Source organism: Carcharhinus amblyrhynchos, chromosome 5 (assembly GCF_965287045.1).
Source record: "Carcharhinus amblyrhynchos chromosome 5, sCarAmb.v2.hapA, whole genome shotgun sequence".
NCBI classification, from domain to species: Eukaryota; Metazoa; Chordata; class Chondrichthyes; order Carcharhiniformes; family Carcharhinidae; genus Carcharhinus; species Carcharhinus amblyrhynchos.
The window spans coordinates 89,166,855-89,191,041 of record NC_137328.1 but is presented as its reverse complement, the minus strand read 5'-3'; the positions used below and the strand labels follow the sequence as shown (position 1 = coordinate 89,191,041).

Sequence of the window (24,187 nt, the reverse complement as noted above, 5' to 3'; positions counted from 1 at the left end):
TTATTTTACTGATTCAGCTTTGGTAGCAAAAAGCAACAGATTTTTATTATAACAAACAATTTAACCATAACATTGTCAGATACAGCTACAACATGTCGCTGTATTGTAGATACTGTATTATATTGATACAGAATAAATTAAAGTGCATGACAAAAGGAAACAGGGTTATGCATGAATCATTCTGAATAGGGATGGCAAGTCAGTTTAGACTGGCCTTATTGCTGCCAAGTTTTATTCTTAAATTCTCTGTTATGTCTTGAGTATTTTTATTGTAAATATATATTATTTATTATGCAGTATTCCAGCACTGATAAACGATTATTATATTGACTTTAAGTTTGCTACACAAAGAAGATTATGGTTACCTGGGTGTCTGTCACAAGTCACATTTATAGGTTATCTAAGTTACTACAGTCAAAAACAGGCTCACTCAGATACACTGATGGGCTTGATCAATCCAAGCTACAGTAATGTCTATGCAGTGACAATCCTGCTGTATATTCTTTACTACTCTGTCAATTGAAATTGATTCATAATCAATAAACCTGTTTAATACAAAGTGTCCCAATGCAAACATTACCAAAAAAGAGGTCAGAGGACATTTTGGATCTGTGGTGGCTTACTTGGCTTCAAAACTCTATAAAAATACATTTTTTTTGTTTACCATGCCTCATACTGTGTTTGCACACCCAGATTTGCCCATTCTGCACACTCCTTTGGCTGCAGGCATGTGGAACTATGCTAGGATTGACACTGTCAACATACACTTGGTTGGACATACATCAATTCATATTTCTCACATTCAGCATTGTTACCTTAGATTGGCAGAGCAGGCCTCGTGCTGTTCTAATTCCAGGAATAAGTCTGAACAGCCAGTTCTGTCACTCTTGAAGTAAAGAGATCTTACCAGTCATCTTCCATGCTGAAATGAACAATTAAAAATTAAGGATGGTGCACTGTTTAGAATTCTTTCAAAACATATTTTAATCTCATACACCTTTAATAACCTACAGATTTGACAAATTAATCTGAATCTTTCACGTACATTTGCCCTAATGTAATAGTGCTAATATAAGGATCTTGACCTTGATTTAACAAATCACATAGCAAAAATAGCTGCTAAAGTACAAAAAAACTTTGACAACTTTACAACTTCAAAAACAATTCAGTTAAGCAAATGCTAATGGTCCATTATGCCTGTAGGGCATATTTATATGGTGCCTTTAATGTGGTAATATGTCCCATGCACTTCATAGCAGCATTATCAAAGGAAATCAAACATGGAGGCAAAAAAGTGAATTTAGGACAGGTGATGAAGGTCAAACAAGGCTCAGATTTAAAGAGTGAGTTAAAGGAGGAAGAAGAGGTAGAGCCATAGATTTGTTTGAGGTGGGAGTAGCGGAGGGTGGGCGGGGAGGGTAGGTCGTGGGATGGTGTTTGGTAGAGAGGACGGAGACGTTGTGACTTCCAGAGTGAGGAACGAGGCAGCTGAAAGCATTGTTGTCAATAATGGAACAAAGGGTACTGGGGATGCATGAAACCAGGATTGGGACAGTGAAGGGTTGGGTGGCTAAAGGAGGCCAGAAAAGACAGATGAAGCCTTGGAGGGACTTGAACACAGCAAGAATTCCAACATCATTGAATTAATTCGACTGTTGACCAAAGGATGGCAGCCTGGATGTTTGCTTACTGAACCTGCCAGGAGAGGTGGGGACAGGGAGGAGGAAGAGGGTCCATTGCAGTGTGGGTGCAGTTGTCATCAGAAAGGCATTAAAAACAGAGATTTCCCCCTATTTACAAAATATCACTGATCACTTTCCCTACCAGATGCCAGCCTGATTGACAGGCTTGGTTTTTAATCAGGTTAAGAGCAGATCTCTAGAGTCTATAGGTCCAGGTAGGCCCATGCTCAGGGAGGAGGTGGACAGAGTAGCAATGAGGGATCAAAGGTGAAGTGAATCGTGGAGGATGAAGAATTGATTTGCGGAGAAGGGAGTAGTTGTGGGAGATGATGGTAAATCGGAGGAGAGGGGTATCAAACAAGAAGAATAAGAAAACAATGGGGGGGAGGACATTTATTCAAGGGGATACTTGGTGGCCTTGGTGATGGGAAACTGAGTTGGGGGAGGGGAGGGATAGAATTAAGATCTGGGTGTGGAAAAGTTTGGAGGGGTAGTCAGAGGCCTGGATGGTAGGCTGGAGTCATGGTGGCATGAATTAGGTGCACCTAAGGTGTGATCAGAAGCCTCAGGGGTGGAATTGGGAGCTTAACTACATTTTCTAGGCTACAGTGGTAGTTTAGAGGATTCAGGTATGTATGGGTGGGACAAGAGGCTACATAAGGAAGATTGAAGCCGGGTGCACGACCATGAGTCTTAGTCAGGTACTTGGTCCAGTAGGTGGTCCCAGGCTCACAGTCTCATTATAATATTAAAAATATCAGCCCACCTTACTGGACAGTTCCACCTTAGTCAAAGCTAAAAGTGGTTGGAGTTGAGGCAGCTTTGAGGTCGGATTCCAATTTTTAAGATTTTAACTCCCCCACCTGACCCAGAGCCACCTGTTAGCTAAAATTCCACTGCCCAAAAATTGAAGAGCAACATTTTCTAATTTTAACAGAGCGTTTTAAAGTTATATGCTAATTTTAATCACAAATGGGGGAGGTCTTGTTGTTCAGTGTGTCTGCCCCTTCCTCTGAACCAGAAGGTCCACGTTCAGATCCCACTCCAAGACTTACTGGCCATCAAAGATTAACATGTTCATGATGCAGCTGAACCAGTTGCTAATCCTTCTGACATGGTGAGAAGAATGGGAGAGATTCCTGGTCAGCCATGTCTGATGTGCCTCTCAAATTACTATCACATCTCTCTATGAAATAGAGAGAGATGCCTGCAGCCTCTTGCAAACAATCGCTAATTATGCATAAGCATATCCATATGGGACATGTTTAAAACAATGTACTGTATTCCCTTAAACTATATTTGCAAAGGTAATTCCACTCAACTTTCAGTAGGTAAAGGTAGAATGATAAGTCATCAAGGAATGCAACTGTAACCTGACTGAGCAGCAGATGCAGCTTGACCATGTTGTTCTACTCTGATTAATAGCGGCACAGCAGAACAGACAGTTCATTGTAGACACAATCTACTAAGCATCATGGACCTTCTCATTCCATCAGACCTGCTCCTTCAGGCACATTCTTATAACAGTGCATTTTCTCAGGTCTCTGAGCCTTCCAAGAAAGCTTAAGAACATTGAAAATGGTTGTGTCCATTCAATTTCAAACTCCATTATCTTTAGCTAGCCTTTGATGGACAAGTTCAATCAATTAGCCGCTAGCCAGGAGCTTTGTTTGTTTATCTTTCCCTTCACAGCTGAATGCATCTCAAGTGGATGTGGGAAGTCAGGCAGACCTCCGATGTTCCTGACAATGACACCTGCAAGAGGTGTGTCCAGCTGCAGCTCCTAACAAACCATGTTAGGGAACTGGAGCAGGAGCTGGATGACCTGTGGATCATTTGGAGAATGAGGAGTTTATAGGTAGTAGCTTCAGGGAGGTAGGTATGCCAAAGGCACAGAGCATACGTAATTAGGTTACCTTCAGGCGAAGGAAGGGGAAAGGCCAGGCAGAGCAGAGTTCCTCTGTGGCCATTCCCCTGCATAACAGGTATACCGATGTGGATACTGTTGTGGGGGATGCCTTACCTGGGACAAATTGCGGCAGCTGGATCTCTGGCATGGAGTCTGGTTCCGCAGCGCAGAAGGGAGGGTGGAAGAAAAGAGCGTTAGTGATAGGGGACTCGATAATCAGATGTACAGCAAGAGGTCCTGTGGTCATGACAGAGACTCCCGGATGGTTTGTTGCCTCCTGGCTGCCAGGGTCAGAGATGTCTCTGATCGCGTGCACAGCATTTTGAATTGGGAGGGTGATCAGCCAGATGTCATGGTACACATCGGTACTAATGACGTAGGAAGGAAGAGTGAGGGTGTCCTGAACAGTATAAAGAGCTTGGCAGGAAGTTAAAAAGCAGGACCCCAAGGATAGTAATCTCAGGATTGCTACCTGTGCTACGTGCCAGGGAGGGTAAGAGTAGGATGCTCAGGCGGATGAAAATGTGTCTGAGGAACTGGTGTAGAGGGCTGGGTTTCAGATTTCTAGATCATTGGGACCTCTTCTGGAGCAGGTGGGATCTGTACAAGAGAGACAGGTTACACCTGAACTACAAGGGGACCAAAATACTTGCAGGGAGGTTTGCTAGTGTTATTGCGGAGGGTTTAAACTAGATTTGCAGGGGGATGGGAACCAGAGTGCCAGAGCAGATAATGGAGCGGGGGTAAAAATAAATGATGTTAGTAGTTCATGCAAAGTCACAAATAGAAGAGTTGTGTGTGGTGGTAATAATCTTCTGAGTGTGTCTATTTCAATGCCAGGAGTATTGTGGGTAAGGCAGACAAGCTGAGGGCGTGGATTGACACAGGGAATTATGACATTATAGCCATTAGTGAAACTTGGCTACAGGAGGGGCAGGACTGGCAGTTCAATGTTCCAGAGTTCCAATGTTTCAGACGTGATAGAGGCAGAGGGATGAAGGGTGGGGGGGTGGCATTGCTAGTCAGGGAAAATGTTACAGCAGTGCTCAGGCAGGACAGATTGGAGGGCTTGTCTACCGAGGCCATATGGGTGGAGCTGAGAAACAGGAAAGGTATAACCACATTAATGGGGTTGTATTATAGACTACCCAATAGTCAGCGAGAATTGGAGGAGCAAATCTGCAGAGAGATAGCAGACAACCGCAGGAAACATAAAGTTGTAATAGTAGGGGATTTTAATATTCCACATATAGATTGGGACTCCCACACTGTTAAAGGTCTAGACGGGTTAGAGTTTCGAAAATGTGTTTAGGAAAATTTTCTAAAGCAATATATAGAGGTGCCAACTAGAGAAAATGCAATATTAGATCTCCTATTAGGGAATGAGTTAGGACAAGTGACGGAAGTATGTGTAGGGGAACACTTTGATTCCAGTGATCATAACACCATTAGTTTCAACTTGATCATGGATAAAGATAGATCTGGTCCTTGGGTTGAGGTTCTGAACTGGAAAAAAGCCAAATTTAAAGAAATGAGAAAGGATCTAAAAAGTGTGGAGAACAGGCTGTTCTCTGGCAAGGATGTGATTGGTAAGTGGGAGGCCTTCAAAGGAGAAATTTTGAGAGTGCAGAGTTTGTATGTTCCTGTCAGGATTAAAGGCAAAGTGAATAAGAATAAGGAACCTTGGTTCTCAAGGGATATTGGAACTCTGATAAAAAAAGAAGAGAGAAATGTATGACATGTATAGGCAACAGGGAGCAAATAAAATGCTTGCGGAGTATAAAAAGTGCAAGAAACTACTTAAGAAAGAAATCAGAAGGGCTGAAAGAAGATATGAAGTTGCTTTGACAGTTAAGGTGAAGGACAATCCTAAGAGCTTCTCCAGGTATATTAAGAGCAAAAGGATAGTAAGGGATAAAATCGGTCCTTTTGAAGATCAGACTGGTCGGCTACGTATGGAACCAAAAGAAATGGGGGAGATATTAACTGCGTCTTTTGCATCCGTATTTACTAAGGAAACTGGCATGGAGTCTATGCAAATAAGGCAAACAACTGGAACCTATACAGATTAAAGGGGAGGAGGTGCTTGCTGCGTTGAGGCAAATCAGAGTAGATAAATCCCCGGGATCGGACAGGATATTACATCGGACCTTCAAGGAGACAAGTGTTGAAATTGCAGGGGCCCTAGCAGATATATTTAAAATGTCGGTATCCACAGGTGAGATGCCGGATGATTGAAGGATAGCTCATGTTGTTCCGTTGTTTAAAAAAGCCTCAAAAAGTAATCCAAGAAATTATAGGCCAGTAAGTTTGATGTTAGTAGTAGGTAAATTATTGGAAGGAGTACTAAGAGATAGGATCTAGAAATATCTGGATAGACAGGGACTTATTAGGGATAGTTAACATGGCTTTGTGCGTGGTAGGTCATGTTTAACCAATCTGTTAGAGTTTTTCAAGGAGGTTACCTGGAAAGTGGATGAAGGGAAGGCAGTGGATGTTGTCTACATGGACTTCAGTAAGGCCTTTGACAAGGCCCCACATAGGAGGTCAGTTAGGAAGGTTCAGTCGCTAGGTATACATGGAGAGGTAGTAAATTGGATTAGACATTGGCTCAATGGAAGAAGCCAGAGAGTGGCAGTGGAGGACTGCTTCTCTGAGGGATCAGAGCTGGATCCATTGTTGTTTGTCATCTATATCAATGATCTGGATGATAATTTAGTAAATTGGATCAGCAAATTTGCTGATGATACAAAGATTGGAAGTGTAGTGGACAGTGAGGAAGATTTTCAAAGCTTGCAGAGGGATTTGGACCAGCTAGAAAAATGGGCTGAAAAATGGCAGATGGAGTTTAATGCAGACAAGTGTGAGGTATTGCACTTTGGAAGGACAAACCAAGATAGAACATAAAGGTAAATGGTAGGACACTGAACAGTGTAGTAGGACAAAGGGATCTGGGAATACAGATACATAATTCCCTAAAAGTGGCGTCAGAGGTAGATAGGGTCGTAAAAAGTGCTTTTGGTACCTTGGCATTTATAAATCAAAGTATTGAGTACCAGAGTTGGAATGTTATGGTGATGTTGTATCAGACATTGGTGAGGCCGAATTTGGAGTATTGTGTGCAGTTTTGGTCACCTAATTACAGGAAGGGTATTAATAAGGTTGAAAGAGAAGGTTTAGAAGGATGTTGCCAGGACTTGAGAAACTGAGTTACAGAGAAAGGTTGAATAGGTTAGGACTTTATTCCCTGGATTGTAGAAGAATGAGGGGAGATTTGATAGAGGTGTATAAAATTATGATGGGTATAGATAGAATAAATGCAAGCAGGGTTTTTCCACTGAGGCTAGGGGAGAAAAAAACGAGAGGCCATGGGTTAAGGGTGAAGGGGGAAAAGTTTAAAGGGACTATTAGGAGGGGCTTCTTCACACAGAGAGTGGTGGGAGTGTGGAATGGATGCTGCAATGATTTTGAAGGCTTCCAGGTGTTCATGGAGCATGGGTTTTAATACGACAAGGAAATTTCAAAGGTTTTAAAAGACAGAGACAATAATGAATATTTTTACCAGAATGGCGTCAGAAATCATCATCCTGAGAGTGGACACTCACTTCCAGGACAACAGGGACAAGCGCAGCCACTGGACCACTATCTCAGGGAGACTTCTAAAGTCAAACCCTTTCCTCCCACCCTGAGTCCCCTCCGTCATGTCCTTTGAGGCATCCACCCCCGCTCATTCTGCAGCCTGGCAGCGCAGAGAGGTACATGGGCACTGCACTTAAGTCCTTGCTGGGAGACTGGAGTATCCATCCTCAAACCCAGTAATAAGACATTTAAATGTGTCATTATGAATATCAATTAGGTTCCTGCCAGTTCTGGGCTGGAACCTGATCAGGGCTCTCAGGGCGGGCCAAGAGAACAAGAGGATCGCGACGGGTCTGACACACGGCGAGATTCCTGTTTTAGACCTGATGTTGATTCACTGAGCCATCAGGATTCCCACCAGAGACAGAGACAAGCGGGCCCAGTGAATCCCTGACTTAATCAATTTCAGCACAAAGACAGGAAGTCCATTAGGAGAACAGTCAATTCTGGCACAAAGGAAAATTACTGAAGTGAAGGATAAGCATCATATGAGGTCATGTGACAAAAGAGAACCAATAGAGGAGATCATAGGACCTGGGTGAGATTCATGAATATATAAATAGGTGACATTGTTTCTAGTAGTACAATCCTTGTGGGATGTCCAGTGTAATACCTGCAGGGTATCTGAATCTAAAGAGTTTGTGACTACACTTGATTGGATTCGGCCTGTGCAATTTCTATTCACACTGAGCTTTATATAGGCGAAAGATGATTCAGACTTAATTCAACTTCATAATTAAGAAATAATTCAACATTGGTCAGTGCTCCTACTTGCAATTTTTTGAAAACTTGGATGTTTGATGCCGAGCTAAAGTAAAACCTGAACCACCAGACAAGTCTGCAGATAGGAAGTAGACTATTTCCACTGTCAGTGTTTCACAGCAATAATTACACAGGATAACAAACACCCTCATATAAGACCATAAATAAATTGAATAGAAAAATATGTAGCATCTTCAAGGACAGGTGAACACCAAGTAGATTAATGAACAAAAGGGAAAAAACTATTTACAGAGAGTGATATAAAAGGTTACCATATGTCATGAATCCAGATTCCTTACAGAGGAGACAACTTCAATTAGGTTCTCACCTGTTCTGGGCTGGAACCTGATCAAGGCTCTCAGGGCGGGCCAGGAGAATCACAAGGGGTCTGACGAGATGGTCAAATGGGCGGATAAGAATTTAACCCTGAAAAGTGTGAGGTGATACACTTTGGAAGGAGTACATAAGAACATAAGAAATAGGAGCAGGAGTAGGCCATCTAGTCCCTCGAGCCTGCCCCACCATTCAATAAGATCATGGCTGACTGAAGTAGATCAGTTCCACTTTCCCGCTTTCTTTTAATTTGACAAGGGAATATATACTCTGGAAGGTCTGACACTAGGAAGTTCCGAAGAAGAACGGAACCTTGGCGTGTTTTTCGAAAGATCTCTGAAGGTGGAAAGGCAGATTAAAGGGTGGTGAAAAAGGCATATGGCTCTTTTGCCTTTGTCAATCGGGGTGTAGGTTACAAAAGCAGAGAGGTCATGATGGAGTTGTACAGAACTTAGGTGAGGCCTCATCTGGAGTACTGTATGCAGTTCTAGACACCATATTATAGGAAAGATGTGAACTCACTGGAGGAGATGCGGAAGACCTTCACCAGGATTTTGCCTGGGATGGAACATTTAAGTTGTAAAGAAAGGTTGGATAGGTTTGGGTTATCTTCTCTGGAGCAGAGAAGGCTGATAGGTGACTGGCAGAAACTGATGGTTAACTGACAGAAAGCAAAGAGTGGGAGTAAATGGGTGTTTTTCTGGTTGGTGATCAGTGACCAGTGGTGTGCCTTAGGGATCAGTGTTGGAGCCGCAATTATTTTTGATTTACATAGATAATTTGGAGTTGGGGACCAAGTGTAGTGTATCAAAATTCACAGATGACACTAAGATGAGTGGCAGAGCAAAGTGTGCAGAGGACATTGAAAGTCTGCAAAGGGATATAGATAGTCAGAGTGGGCGAGAGTCTGGCAAATGGAGTACAATGTTGGTAAATGTGAGGTCATCCATTTTGGTAGGAATAACAGCAAAATGGACTATTACTTAAATGGTAAAAAATTGCAACATGCTATGCTGCTGTGCAGAGGGACCTGGGTGTTCTTGTGCAAGAATCACAAGGAATTGGTTTGCAGATGCAGTAGGTAATTAAGAAGGCAAATGGAATTTTGTCCTTTATTGCTAGCGGGATTAAGTTTAAAAATAATGAGGTTATGTTGCAGCTGTATAAGGTGCTCATGAGGCCACACCTGGAGTATTGTGCACAGTTTTGGTTTCCTTATGAGAGAAAGGATAGACTGGCACTGGAGAGGGTGCAGAGGTGATTCACTAGGTTGATTCAGGAGTTGAGAAGGTTGACTTATGGGGAGAGACTGAGTAGACTGGGGCTATACTCATTGGAATTCAGAAGAATGAGGGGAGATCTTGTAGAAACATATAAGATTATGAAGGGAATGGATAATATAGAAGCAGGGAAGTTGTTTCCACTGGCAGGTGAAACTAGAACTAGGGGGCATGGCCTCAAAATAAGGGGAAGCAGATTTAGGACTGAGTTGAGGAGGAACTTCTTCACATATAGGGTTGTGAATCTGTGGAATTCCCTGCCCAGTGAAGCAGTTGAGGCTACCTCTTCGAATGTTTTTAAGGAAGGATAGATAAATTTTTGAATATTAAAGGAATTAAGGGTTCTGGTGAGTGGGTGAGTAAATGGAGCTGTGTCCACAAAAAGATCAGCTATGATCTTATTGAATGGTGGAACATGCTTATCAGGCCAGATGGCCACCCTTTCTTCTAATTCTAATGTGATCTGATTGAGATGTTCCAGATTATGAGGGGCATGGACAGGATAGATAGGGAGCAGTTGTGTTCCCCTTCATTGAAGGGTCAATTACACAAGAACACAAGTTAAAAGTGAGGGGTGGGAGGTTTAGAGGAGGTTTGAGGAAAAACGTTTTTACGTAGAGGGTGGTGACGGTTTGGAATGCAGTGCCTGGGATGGTGATGGAGGCGGGATACCTTACATCCTTTAAATGTGCTGGATGATTACTTGGCCTGCCATAACAATTAAGGCACTGGGCCAAGTGCTCGCAAGTGGAATTAAGCGGTCAGGTCAGGACTTGTCATGTGTCGGTGCAGACTCGATGGGCTGAAGGGTCTCTTCTGCATTGTAATATTCTGTGATTGTGTGATTCTGTGAAGCTGCGCTCAGCCCCAGGATTCATGCGCTGTGCTCTGATTGGCCAAATGGTCACATGACCCTCTGATGACATCCCCTCCCACCACCCCTCCCCCCCAACTTTAAATTTCTGACTAACATATCCCTGTAACAATTGAAACTATTTACAATATTATGCACAAATGGATCTCAAACAAGGTCCTTTTTAACATGAGTTGTTCCAGGGATTTCCTGATCCTTTGGGATCATTGTAATTCACTAGCAGGTGCTTCAGTAGTAGAGGTAGTTTTGGCTTGAACCTCAATAGATTGACTCTTGACTTGCAAAGGATGTGTCTGAGCAGATAACTTCCCTACTTCACCACTGGCTCTTCTTCAGGGTTGCTTATTGCTGCACTACTATCATCCAGAATAGTATCAAGGACAGGCCTACGAAGCAGACTGCCCCAATGTGTGATTCTCTCCTTCTCAGATGGTCCAGGCGTTTCCTTATCCTTTTTCCTTGGACGAGAATTTCATACGATATTGGGTCTGCTCTGGCCTCGACTGTTTCAGAGAACCAAATTTGGACCAGCACTATCATTCTTTAAATATACCAAATCCAGCTCAAATGTCCTCTCTGTTTTTGTTGAATTATGATGCTTCTTGCATGTGTTCTGGTTTGCTTCTGCCTCCCCACTAACTTAGAGAATACAAGATCCAATCTTGTTCTAATAAATCCATTAGTAATTTGATGGTTGTAATGCCTCTGATGACATGAATTGTTGTTCTAGAGATTAGGAATTAGGCTAGTTTGGTTTGTAGGGAGACTAACTGTTTTCTTCGTGGCAGCATTGAATGTTTGGATGGCTCTCTCTGTCAGCCCATTTGAAGCAGAGTGGAAGAGTGCAATCAAATATGTTGACTGCCTTTGGTCACATGAAGTGTTGGAACATTTCACCTGTGAAAGCAGTGCCATCATCGAATGCAAGCTTCTCGGCAACCGAATGGGTGGTGATTGTTTGTCATCATCTCTTGACCATTGTTGATGAGATTCTAGAGTTAATTTTGTGTATGTCCAACCATTGTGTGTGAGGTGGAACATGGAGCCCATGCAAAATCAAGTGCAGTCAAACCCATGGTCAACATGGCCACTTCCATGGGTATATTTGGGCCACTGATGGTAATTTTTGGTGAATTTGACATTGGTGTTAAATTCTCAATATTGGTATCTATTCCAGGCCACCACATGTAACTTTTCATCTTTGTCAATCCAGGTTGGGCATAATGTAATTCTTGTAACAACAGCTTTCTAGCAGAGTGGGAAGGACCACCCTTGCTCCCTATATTAATACATCATTCTCACAACTTAACTTGTCCTTTCTTATCTAGAAGAGCTTGAATTTCTCAGACCTGCCATCATAATGCCATCCATGGAGGACCATGTGTTTGACATGAGATAATCTTTCTAAAACTTGATCTGTCAGGCCGATACAGACAACGTATCGCAAAAGTGTAGGACAAGAACAATTTCTTGTGGTACAGGCAGAGGCAGTATGCTTTCAGGTATTGAAAAGCAGCTCAACGCATCTGTACTTAAAATGTGTGTGCATAGCTTATGTTGAAAAGTATATTTGTAGACTGCTAGCAAAAGAGCCCAGGGTTGGACCTAAGCTGAAGCTACAGGAGGAATGGACTTATCCTCCTTAAATAAGCCTAATAGAAGTTTGAAGTAAGTGACAATTACAAAATAGCATCCATGAACATAATGGTGGAACTTCATTCTGAAAGTTACAACTAATTCCTCTTTCTTAATTTGAGAATAAGCTTTTCCAGCATCAGCCAGAGTCTGTGAGGTAGAAACGATAGGCCTTTCTGCACCGTCTTCCATCTTGTGTCATAAAGCCATTCCGATTCCATATGAAGATGTGTCACAGGTAATAATGATCTCTTCTGAGGGGTCAAAATAAATTGAGAGACTGGAAGGTTGCAAGGCCAGTTTAACTGCTGAAAGGCATCTTTCCAATACCACCTTGGATTCTTCTTGAGCAGTGTGTGTGTGGGTGGGGGGTGGGGAGAGGTGGATGGGGGTGATGCGCAATGCTGTGAAGAGATTTGGAATAAAGTGTCCATAGTAGTTCACCATGCCTAAAATGATTTCAATTCTGATACATTTCTGGGGCCAGAGTTTCCTTAATTGCTTTTAACTTCTCTCCTATAGGGTACAGCCCCTTTTCATCTGAACCTTAGGTGCGTGATTTAATGAGCTTGGAACATGTATTTCTTCTCTTTTATCCAGCCTGCTTAAATCTTTTTAAAATTTCTCTAACATTTGCCAAATGCTCCTCTTTAGATGCTCCTGTAATCAGTATATCATGTAAACATCTAGATAGATAACCACCTTTGGTAGGTTCTGTAAAAAGCTTTCCATCATACACTGAAAATGTGAACATGCCAATGAGACTCCAAAGGGCAGCTGAGTATACTCGTTGATTGTATATTTGTTACAATAAACAGTCTTTGTGGCTGTTGACTGTAACAAATTCTCTAGATGCCTCAATTAATTCTAATTGTTGATGCGCATGGCTCTTATCAAGTTTAGTATAAGTTAAGCCTCCTGCTAACTTGGCATGAAAATCTTTGTATTGGGTATCAATCTAATTTTGTTGCTTGATTCATGGTTAATTTGTAGTCCCCACATATTCTAATAGTTCTTTCTGGCTTAACCACTGGCACAATTAGAGCCATCCACTCCAAACACTGTACAGGCTTAATGTTGCCTAAATCTTCCAGACTCTAGAATTCAGACTCAACCTTCTCATGCAAAGCAAGTCAAGATCCATAGAAATTAAGCATGGACTCAGGATCCACATAAATATCTGCTTTTAGGGATTGTATCTTGTTTAACTCATCTTGGATCATGTCTTGATACTTTTTAAAGACTCCCGGAAGTTCTCACTATTGTTCTTGAAGATTTCCAGCCAACATAGTTTAATTTGGTGAAGCCGAACTTACACCATCAAAATGGACCCTTGTTCCTCTATTACTATTAGAGGCAGTTGAGCCGACTGATGTCGCTAGCTTATGGGCATTGGTATTATTCCAAGGACAGTTAAAGTTTCTCCAGTATATGTTGCTAGCCTGAACGTCATGCTGCTATGGTGGCACAGTGGTTAGCACAGCTGCCTCATAGTGCCAGCAATCTGGGTTTGATTCCTGGCTTGTGACTGTGCGAAGTTTGCATGTTCTCTCCATTTCTAAGTGGGTTTCTTCTAGGTTTTCTGTTTTCCTCCCACAGTCCGAAAGATTTGCTGGTTAGGTGTAATGGCCAGAGTGTGGCGACTGGGGGATTTTCACAGTAATTTCATTGTAGTGTTAATGTAAGTCTACTTGTGACACTAGTAAATAAAGTTAAACTGTAAGGTCTAAAATCCTCTTTGCAAATAATGAAATACTTGTTTTCCGATAATTGTTGCAAAGGACCAGTAACCACCTCCATTCTGAGTGGTTAACCATTTATTTCCAAAGCAACCGTAATTGGGGCTGTCTTGTCCAACTTGATGTTATTTAACTTATATACTTTGGAATCATTTTCAGGGTTATTTTCAACACTGTATTGGATTCAATTTTTGTTTGTTGTCCTCTAGTAGGCTTTGCTCATTACTATATTTGCTGCTAATGTGCCTCCTCTTATTGCAGCATAACATGTTGCTTCCCTGAATTCACATCTCCCCTGGAGTGAATGCACCATATTTTTCAAAGCTTCTGGTCTGTGGACCAAATTCCCTATACTTCTGCACTTTATTTTTCAGCAAGCTTTTTTGCTCACTATTTCCTGCACTCCCCTCCTTGGTGTTTCAAGTACCAGTAGCTTCCCACCAAACTTGGCGATCTCACCGATTTGCATGCTCTGGGGTTCCACTGCATCCATTTTAGTGCTTTCTATGGCCTGGGTGACCACTGATGCCTTCTTCAAATTAATCTCCGCCTCTGCAAATAATTTCTTTTGTGTGATCGTATTGTTAACACCGTCGACTGGTCTGTTTCTCAATATGTCATTAAGAGCAGATTCCAACTCACACTGTTCAGTTTTTTGTCTTAGGAGCACCATGAACATTGTTATTGACTCCTCTGTGTGCTCATTGTTGAATTAAATTTGTATCACTGCAGGGTTTTGGGTCCTTAACTAATTCAATAAGCTTAAGAACATAAGAACATAAGAAATAGGAGCAGGAGTAGGCCATCTAGCCCTCCGAACCTGCCCCGCCATTCAATAAGATCATGGCTGATCTGAAGTGGATCAGTTCCACTTTCCTGCTTTCTCCCCATAACCCTTAATTCCCCTGTCTATCAAAAACCTACCTACTAAAGCTTCTCAAAAGTTTTGGAGTTGGGGCATCTGGAGAAGTCAGACTCCTTATCAGGCTATAGGTTGGAGCCCAGCAGGCTGTAAGTGGGATTATCTGCTGCTTCTCTTCCCCCACTGAATTTCATTGACCTTAAAAAATAATGCAGGCATTTGACATATTGCACACGCTATTCCGTGTTGAGGTCAAATTTGTCTAGCTTTCCAAGAGGCATTTTAACACTCACAGGTTACTGAACAAGTTTGCTGCAAAAAGCCTTCAACGTGAGGTTTGCTATCCCGATTGCTGCAGTATGAAGGCAGTCTGATTGATTCTCATTGCCAAATGTACTATCTTCAAAGATGGGTGACCATTGCGGTGTTAATGGTTTATTAGAGGAAAATAACTACTTACAGAGAGTGATATAAAAAGCTACTGTACTCCACAACTCCAGAATTCCAACAGGGTAAAACCTGCAATCAGTCTCAGGATTCAGATGCTTTGATTGGCCAATTGAGTCACATGACCCTCTGAGGACTCACCTTTTAAAGGAGCACATGACCACAGAAAGTAAGATCAGTGCAAAGTTGTAAAGCACTGAGAAAATTGCACAGTCCTCAACTCTACTAATTAAGGTGGGCATTTGTAAGGGGTAAAATTGTCCTCCAGGAGACGGATCACCTCTATGGGGGGAGTTGAATCCAGAAGGAAAAAGGCATTCTGAAAATCTCTTTGAAAGAAAATGGCCTGCGTGATCAAAAAATTAAAGACAATCTGAATGTCCAATCTAATATCTGCCCTGAACAGTGACAAGAGTAAAACTTAGCCACTTATGCCTGATCTGCTGCCATTCAGTAAAATTATGGTTGATCTAATTGTAATCTCCCTATGTGTGTAATGAAATAGATAGGAAAAAGAAAAAAAAGTTAAAACCCTCGAGAAGCGTTAAAATTGCAGGGGCCAAATTTGAAAGCTCCCAAAACTGTCAAGACTAACTGCACCATTGATTGGCTGGATGCTTGAGCAAGGGACTGACACCACTTTAAGCACAAAGCACTATTATGAGGGGAAGAACATTGTGGGAATCTTTTGGGAGCTAACTCTAATAAAAAAAAACAAGATTGGCTGAATCTGGGGGAAAGCGTGCATCAAGGTTTTCTGACATTGCACTGAAGATCTAGATGGAGGAGGTGGAGTCAGCATCTTCAGAACAAGGGCTATCCACTGACCACATGGCTAATGACTCTGGTGCACTAGAGTGCACAGCATGCATACAATAAAATGTAGTTTGAGTTTTACTGCAGCAGTCAGACTTCTGGTGGAAGTGACTGATGCTTCAAAGAAAGCTGAGACATCAGCCACCAGACATTAGATCATGATTAAATCCATGAGTGTGTTGATGGAGTTATTTCCATGCTGGGAAGAAATGTGCTCCAAGCTGTATGAAAGCCCTGTGCCAAGTTTTGTGCAGGATTCAGCCATGCTCCCTGAAACTGACTGCAAGATTTCTGGCAGGGTTCCCAAAGCAAAAGACAGTGCAAGCCCATAAATGTCAATTCCAGGAGGAAAGGACCTAGTTCCAGAGCTGCAAGAAGTTTAATGACCTCACTTGACCACTCAATGAATGTGCAAATACATCTTTAAATCCCATATCTTACTATTAGCTTGAGCAACTGATCAATTCACCACAGCCAGCAATTCACCACAAGCAATCTCCATCAATTCAAAATATCTAAATGCATTTGCTTTACCTCACTCCCATAATACAAGCACATTTGCAAGACTTACAACCCCATCTCACGGCTTGTATGCACTGCCAGCTATTCAATCTTGACTGCCACATCAGTCAAAGAGATTGTACAACACTGTTTGACACATATCTCCAACTGGCAGAACAGGTTAATGCAAAACTGAAGACAACAAAATCCACCTGGAGGAAGATAGGTATGCCTCCTGACCTCATGGAAAAGATAATACTGGCCATTATTGGGGCACCCATTCCAAAGTACGGAATCCTCCATCTGATATCCCCCCTCCCCTCATTCCTTCTCTTCTGATTTACAAGCTGCAAATGTTAAAAGCATGCAGCTCTCATTTTGCATCCCTCCCCATATTGCAACCTTACATGGATGCCTTTCCCTTTTGGATGTCCAAAAAATGCAACCCAACCCAGCAATGGAAGAAAACAGGAGACATTAATAATAAAGACACATCATCGACACTTGACTTCACACTCACAGTCACCTGTTCAAATACTGACACTATGCGTAATTAAAATGATATCATAGAACCTTACAGTAAATGGCAGAAACTTTAGAAGCATTAACATACAGAGGGATCTAGCAGTACAGATCTACAGTTCCCTGAAAGTGGCAACACAAGTGGATAAGGTGATCAAGAAGGCATATGGCATACTTGCCTTCATCGGTCAGGACATAATGTATAAAAATTGGCAAGTCGTGCTGCAATTGTATAGAATTTTGGCTAGGCCACATTGGGAATATTGCATACAATTCTGGTTACCAGAAGGATGTGGAAGCTTTGTAGAAAAGATTTATCAGGATGTTGTCTGGTTTGGAGGGTATTAGTTATGAGGAGAAATTGGATAAACTTGGTTTGTTTTCACTTGAATGTTAGAGGCTAAGGAGCGACCTGATAGAAGTTTACAAAACTATTACAGGCATGAATAGAATGGATAGTCAGAATCTATTTTCAAGGGTAGAAATGTCAATTACTAGGGTACGTAGGTTTAAGATAAAAGAGGGAAAATTTAAAGAAGATGTGAGAGGCAAGATTTTTATACAGAGGGTGGTAAGTACCTAGAATGTGCTGCGAGAGGAGATGGTAGAAGTAGATAAAATAGCAATGTTTAAGAGGCATCTTGATATGCATGAATGGACAGGGAATAGAGGGATATGGATTGCATAGAAGCACAAGGTCTTTAGTTTAGAAAGGCATCATGTGTCAGTGCAGTATTGGTGGGCTGAAGGGCCTGTTCCTGTGCTGTATTGTTCTTTGTTCTATGGTTCTATTAGTTCTGCTGCAGAGAACTTGATGAAAACTTCAGTGTGACAGCTTCCAAAGGAAAGCTGATGAAAGTGCACACAACTTTTGATGTACAGGGAACCCTGCTGGGAAGCCTGCAGTCAATGTCAAAGAGAATGGAAGAGTCCAGCACCAAGTTGGCACAATTTATCCAGTGTGGAAATAGTAGCCAATTCCATCCACACACCTATGGACCCAAACCTGAGGCAATGACTGATGGCTGATGTCTCAGCTTTCTTTGCAATGTAAGCCACTTCAACCCAAAGTCTAAGTACTACAATAGAAGATCAAACTAGCTTTCACTAAATGCATGCTGTGTTCGTGTACATGGCTTGTATGCCAGTGTCATTAGCCATGAGGCCAGCAAATAGTCCTTGTTACCCAGATTCCAGCTTTTGGTGGGTCAAATGCATCTGGCACAGTAGCACAGAATGAAGGCACTATGGCTGCTGCCAGGATACCAGGCATTAGCCTGCTTGATTCCCTGCAGCTCTCTGCACCTAGGGGAAGCCTGCATTCTGAGCAGAGCTGCATGCTCAGTCAGCCTGCTTCATTCTAGCAAGTGAGAATAAAATGTAATTAGTTCTCCTTCTCCCTTTTCTGGTCGCTTGTCCTGCTGCACATGCTCTCTGTTCATTCTTCAAGTCAAATTATATTCCAAGGGGATATCGGTACACCAACATTTGGGAGCATCTGCTTGTGCAGAAGCCTGGATGTCAGCAAACATTTCTGGAGTACTTGTTTTGCCACTTCTTATTATCTTTGGTAACTTTAAATTAACATCAAAAACACAAAACACTTGTAGAATCAAAGAAACAGCCAGGAAAAATCAACCAGTAAAGTAACCTGAAAGTTGTTGTTGTGTATCTATAGCTCTTTTATAACATCTAAAGAAAGCTAATTACAGTAATTCTGGTTCTCTTTTCAGTTCTCAATCCCAGTGAATACATATATGGTACACAAAACAAAAACATGCCAGATGTTGGTTAAATGACTGGCCGGAGAACTCAAAAAGTATTCTGCATAGATCATTCTTCTCACTGGAAGGAAAGGCAACCCTGCCAAGAAAATTATTTATTTTGAGCGCTGCCAACTCAGAAAGGCCCAAACAAACCTTAATTTGACTTCATTTTGCCAGGACAAGACTCCACCTGTGAAGGCTAGAGTAGAGGGGAAGATGAATAAGATCATACAAGAGTCCAGGGGCAGAATTCTCCCACAAAACAATCAAGTGTTGTAATGGTGAGAATAACAGAGCGATCTATGCTGGTCTCTCAGGCACGCTCAGCACCACAATCCTCACACACTCTGTCACTTTTTTTGGAGAGTTGAAGTTTTGTGTCAGCATGGAAGGATAGGGGATACCTAAGCACACCAGTGAGCCCAGCTTCAGAGCACTCGGATACTATTTCGCAAGGACGCTGCCCAACTGTCACTGTTGGAATGCCTGGTGGTTACTCATAAGAACATAAGAACATAAGAAATAGGAGCAGGAGTAGGCCATCTAGCCCTTCGAGCCTGCCCCGCCATTCAATAAGATCATGGCTGATCTGTCGTGGCTCAGTTCCACTTTCCCACCCTCTCCCCATAACCCTTAATCCCCTCTCTTATCAAAAACCCATCAACCCGCGTCTTAAAAATATTTAGCAAGGCAGCCTCCACCACTTCAACGGGCAGAGAATTCCAGAGATTCACCACCCTTTGAGTGAAGAAGTTCCTCCTCAACTCCGTTCTAAACCGCCTCCCCTTTATCTTGAGGCTGTGCCCCCTAGTCCTACTGTCTTTTTTGAGCGGGAAGAGTCTCTCCACCTCTATCCTATCCATCCCATTCATCATCTTATACGTCTCAATGAGATCTCCCCTCATTCTTCTAAACTCTAACGAGTACAAGCCTAGTTTATTCAGCCTCTCCTCATAGCTCAACCCCCTCAACTCCGGTATCAGCCTAGTAAACCTCCTCTGCACTCCCTCCAAGGCCAAAATATCCTTGCGTAAGTACGGCGCCCAAAACTGCACACAGTACTCCAGCTGCGGCCTCACCAATGCCCTATACAGCTGCAGCAAGACCTCCCTACTTTTATATTCAATCCCCCTCGCTATGAAGGCCAGCATCCCATTCGCCTTCCTGACCACATGCTGCACCTGCAAGCTGGGTTTTTGCGACTCATGCACAAGGACCCCGAGGTCCCTCTGCACCGTCGCCTGCTGAAGTTTTTCGCCACATAAGTAATAGTCCTTCCTACCATTCTTCCTACCAAAGTGGACCACCTCACACTTGCCAACATTAAATTCCATTTGCCATTTCCTGGCCCATTCGCCCAGCCTATCTAGATCCTTCTGCAGACTCTCCACACCCTCCGCACAATTTGCCGTTCCCCCAATCTTGGTGTCATCAGCAAATTTCGACACCCTACACTCGGTTCCCTCCTCCAGATCATCTATATAAATGGTAAAAAGCTGAGGCCCCAGCACTGACCCCTGGGGCACTCCACTAGTCACCATCCGCCAATCCAAATAGCACCCGTTGACCCCCACTCTCTGCCTCCTTTGACAACCAATCCTCTATCCACGCTAACACCCTACCCCCAACTCCATGTCCCTCGACCTTCTGCAATAACCTCTTGTGAGGTACTTTGTCAAACGCCTTCTGAAAATCCAGAAAAACCACATCCACCGGCTCTCCTCTATCCACCGCCCTAGACACATCCTCATAGAACTCCAGTAAATTTGTCAGACACGACTTCCCTTTAATGAAACCGTGCTGCGTCTGCTCTATCAAGCAATTCCCTTCGTTGGCTGTCTAGTCGGCACTGCAGGGGCACCGGTAGGCACTGCCAGGTAATCCAGTGGGCATCGACAAGTGGAAACTTAGGTGCCAGGCACAAAATTGACTTTTAGGCAGCACGCTATTTTCTGGGATTGGCGCAATTTGTGCCAGGCGCAGCGAGGCTGGAGAATTGCTTCCTGCCAGTCTACAAAATCAGGTAAGCCTACATAGTACTCCAACCAGAGGTTGCAAAGAGGTTTTCCAGCTGGAGAATTCAAAATGGACATTGAGGAGAAGCATCACTTGACAGAGGATCATGAGGACAATGCTATCCAAGAATAGACTGCTGATGTAACATCAGAGCACCATGGAAATTATGAGTATGATAGCAGAGTTCCTGCTGCAGGGGTACAGTTATCATGTGTTGTTAGAGAATTGAATAGTTGTTGCTCTGATTGTTACTGATGTATGCTTACAATAATAAAGAAAGCTTAGATGGTGTTTCTGGATTTGGCCCACTGGCCACTAACTATTCACAATAACTCAGTTCTGACTTCTGGTCGTTGCTGGATTTGCTTAGTAAAACCTGGAAGGCTGTCTATATCGTAAAGTTAAGATCTGCATGGGTCTCCCCGACATCCAAATACTTAGTGCCGTCCCTTAGCCTGTGGTGAATTGTTGGATTTTGACCTATGGATGTGCCAAGTAGAGATACAAAAATGCAGTCAATAAAGGCATTCCAGCCCCGGTGGAGGGACAGATCCTGCCTGGTATTGAACCTGAGAACTGTAAACTGCTTGAAATCCAAACTGGCAAACATTGGTGTTAACTCAGCATTGCATACAAATTGTTTTCATGATCTGTCTGCTTTGCATACTTTGGCTGCCGTTCACTGTACATGTTAATGCCCTCACTAAACAAAATGGCATCTGGTGGGACTCACTGCAAAATTGCACACATGTGCTGTGAAAACCATGAGCAGGATTTGGATTGCTCACCTCCACTCTCATCTATATCTGGGAGTGAAATCCAGCTTCAATTTGGACACCAGAGACTGAATTTTAATCCCCTGCCATGCCAAAACATAGCGGGTGCTAAATACAGAACCACCAGATTGAGCGTCATTTTCCCCATCTCCATCCTGCTTTTGGGTTATTTACATGAAGGCAGGATTTTCCAGTTGGCCTCCTGATTTCTGGAGGCAATGGGGGGAGCCAGTGACAGATTGGGGTGTGTGGTGGGGGGAGGTGGGGGTGAGGGAGAAGGGGGAGGTGTGGTCAGCACTCAGGATTGGCTTAGAAGCCTTCCCTGCTTATCTAGGTGAAATCTCAGTTGCTGGCTGCCCTGTATAGGTGTTTCCCTACCACTACCAACACCTCCTCTCCTGCCCCCAATCCCGAACAGTGGTGGTCCAGATACAAAGGCCATTTTTAATTTAAAATTTGAATAAATTGGAGACAGGGACACACTTCCATTTTGAAGATCCCTTTCCCTCTTTTACCAGCCATGACATCTTGCATGCTTTCAAGGCCTCTGATAGATGTTCCAGCTTTGTGCCTGCCCACCATTCTTAATTGGTCAACAGGCCTGTATTCTGACCATTAATTGGTCATTCTGGTGAAAATCTCATTGTGTGACTGTTTCCCACAGAAAGCAGGCTATTGTATCGACCCACCCAATTTGAACCTGACAGTGGTGTTCAGGAAACTGCAGGGAAACTTTTGACCCAGATGACACCTGTACTGATCAGAATTTCATGTAGGTGGTGTTTTCAGTATTTACTGTTTTTTTATTCTAGAAATAAAAGGCTTCTGTGTTCTCTGTAAATGTGTATGGATGTGTGAAAAGTTGCTGCTGGCTACATGATCCTTAAATTCAACGACAACTGCCACTGTGTTATGTTTTTGGCTTTGTATTGATTTGGGATAATTCACAAGAGTTATTGATTAAATTATGGATGTGGTTTTCAGCATATTTTCACTGCAGTTAGTAATGCAACTTAGGTGAATAGCCCCTACAATTTAGAATTACCAGAAAAAAAACTTCTCATTTTCAGAATTCATAACCTATTACAGCAATCAACATTTTTAAGGGGCATGAGAGTGTGAATGATGATTGAATATTCAATGTTTAAATACAAGATGTTGCTTTGTTTTCAATTTAAGGTTGTATCCCCTGAGGAATGGGAAAGTTAAGGAAAAAAATGGTAAAATTAATTTTATACATTTTAAACTACAAATGTGTAGTGTGGATTCACTTTGAATGAAATATTTGTGTTAAATATAAAAAAAGTTTCAAAGAGTAAAACAGCTTTTGCAACTGTTATTGTGTGAGTAACTTTACTCCAGCCTCCGTACTTCCACAAGCAAGAAAATAGTAACTTCTGATTGCCACATTTCATTGCTACTTGCTGTACTATAATCTTTAAAGAAGTTGGTCTCACACCTTTAGAGTTTCAATCTGCCTTAAAGTCCAACTATCAAGCTTTTTTCTAAATCAGAACTGCCATATCATAAGACGTGGGAGCAGAAGCAGGCCATTCAGTCCATTGAGTCTGCTCTGTCATTCAATGAGATCATGACAGATCTGATATCAACTCCCGTCTTATCCCCATAATCCTTATTCCCTTAAAAATCTGTCTATCTCAGCCTTGAACATACTTAATGACCCAGCCTCTACAATCCCCTGTGCTGAAGAATTTCACAAATTCACTACTGTCTGAGAGAGCTCACCTCTGTCTTAAAGGGTGATCCATTACTCTGAGATTATCATCAGAATTTTATTGGAACACCTGCCCCGGAATCGAGACAAGTGAATCTCACAGAATGGCATTCTCTGTTGACTGTGGATGGGATCTTACGAGCCTCAGGCAGGCGAAGCGGTAAAATTCCAGTCTCTGTCTCTGGACCTAGGCTGTCTCATAAGGGGAAACAACTTCTCAGTGTCTACCCAATCAAGTCCTTTGAGAATCCCATATATCTCAATGAGGTTGCATCTCATTCTTCTAAACTCCAGTGAGTACAGGACCAACCTACTCAACCTGTCCTCATAAGGAAGTTCCTCTAACCTGGGATCAACCTAGTGAACCTTATCTTTCCTTAGATAAGGAGACCAAAACTGTTCCAGTATTCCAGGTAATTTTATTTTAGGTCCTAAAACAGAGAAAGACCTCCTGTTGGGTGAGTTGCTTAATGTTTACAAAGACCAAAGAACAACACAGCACAGGAAACAGGCCCTTCAGCCCTACAAACCCGCGCCACCCATTTTAACACTCAGTGAGTGCCTCATTCCAATCCTTCTTCTACCTATGACTTTTGTCTACATCTCATGGACTCCACAATAAAGGGGTGTAAATTTAGAGAATTATATGTGCGCCAGATTAAGGGAGATCCAATTTAGGGACAATTTATTAACACCAATCAGGCTAAACACACATTTTTGGGGGTGTGGCAGGAAGCCGGAGCACCCGGAGAAAACCCACACGAGCACGGGGAGAATGTGCAAACTCCCACAGACACTGACCCAAGCCGGAGATCCGACCCAGGTCCCTGTAACTGCACAGCAAACAGTGATAGTCACTGAGTTGTTGTGTTGCCCGTCAATTGGTCCAGTTT

General features: G+C 42.6%; 1 long non-coding RNA gene across 1 annotated transcript in view; it reads right to left on the bottom strand.

The window, feature by feature from the left end:
• The window catches only part of LOC145343170 (uncharacterized), a 179,757-nt gene that overhangs the window by 120,392 nt on the left and 35,178 nt on the right, over window positions 1–24,187 (bottom strand). Inside the window, exon 3 of the long non-coding RNA XR_013886687.1 lies at window positions 816–922. This is a non-coding gene — a long non-coding RNA (uncharacterized LOC145343170). The remainder of the gene's footprint in view (window positions 1–815; window positions 923–24,187) is intronic.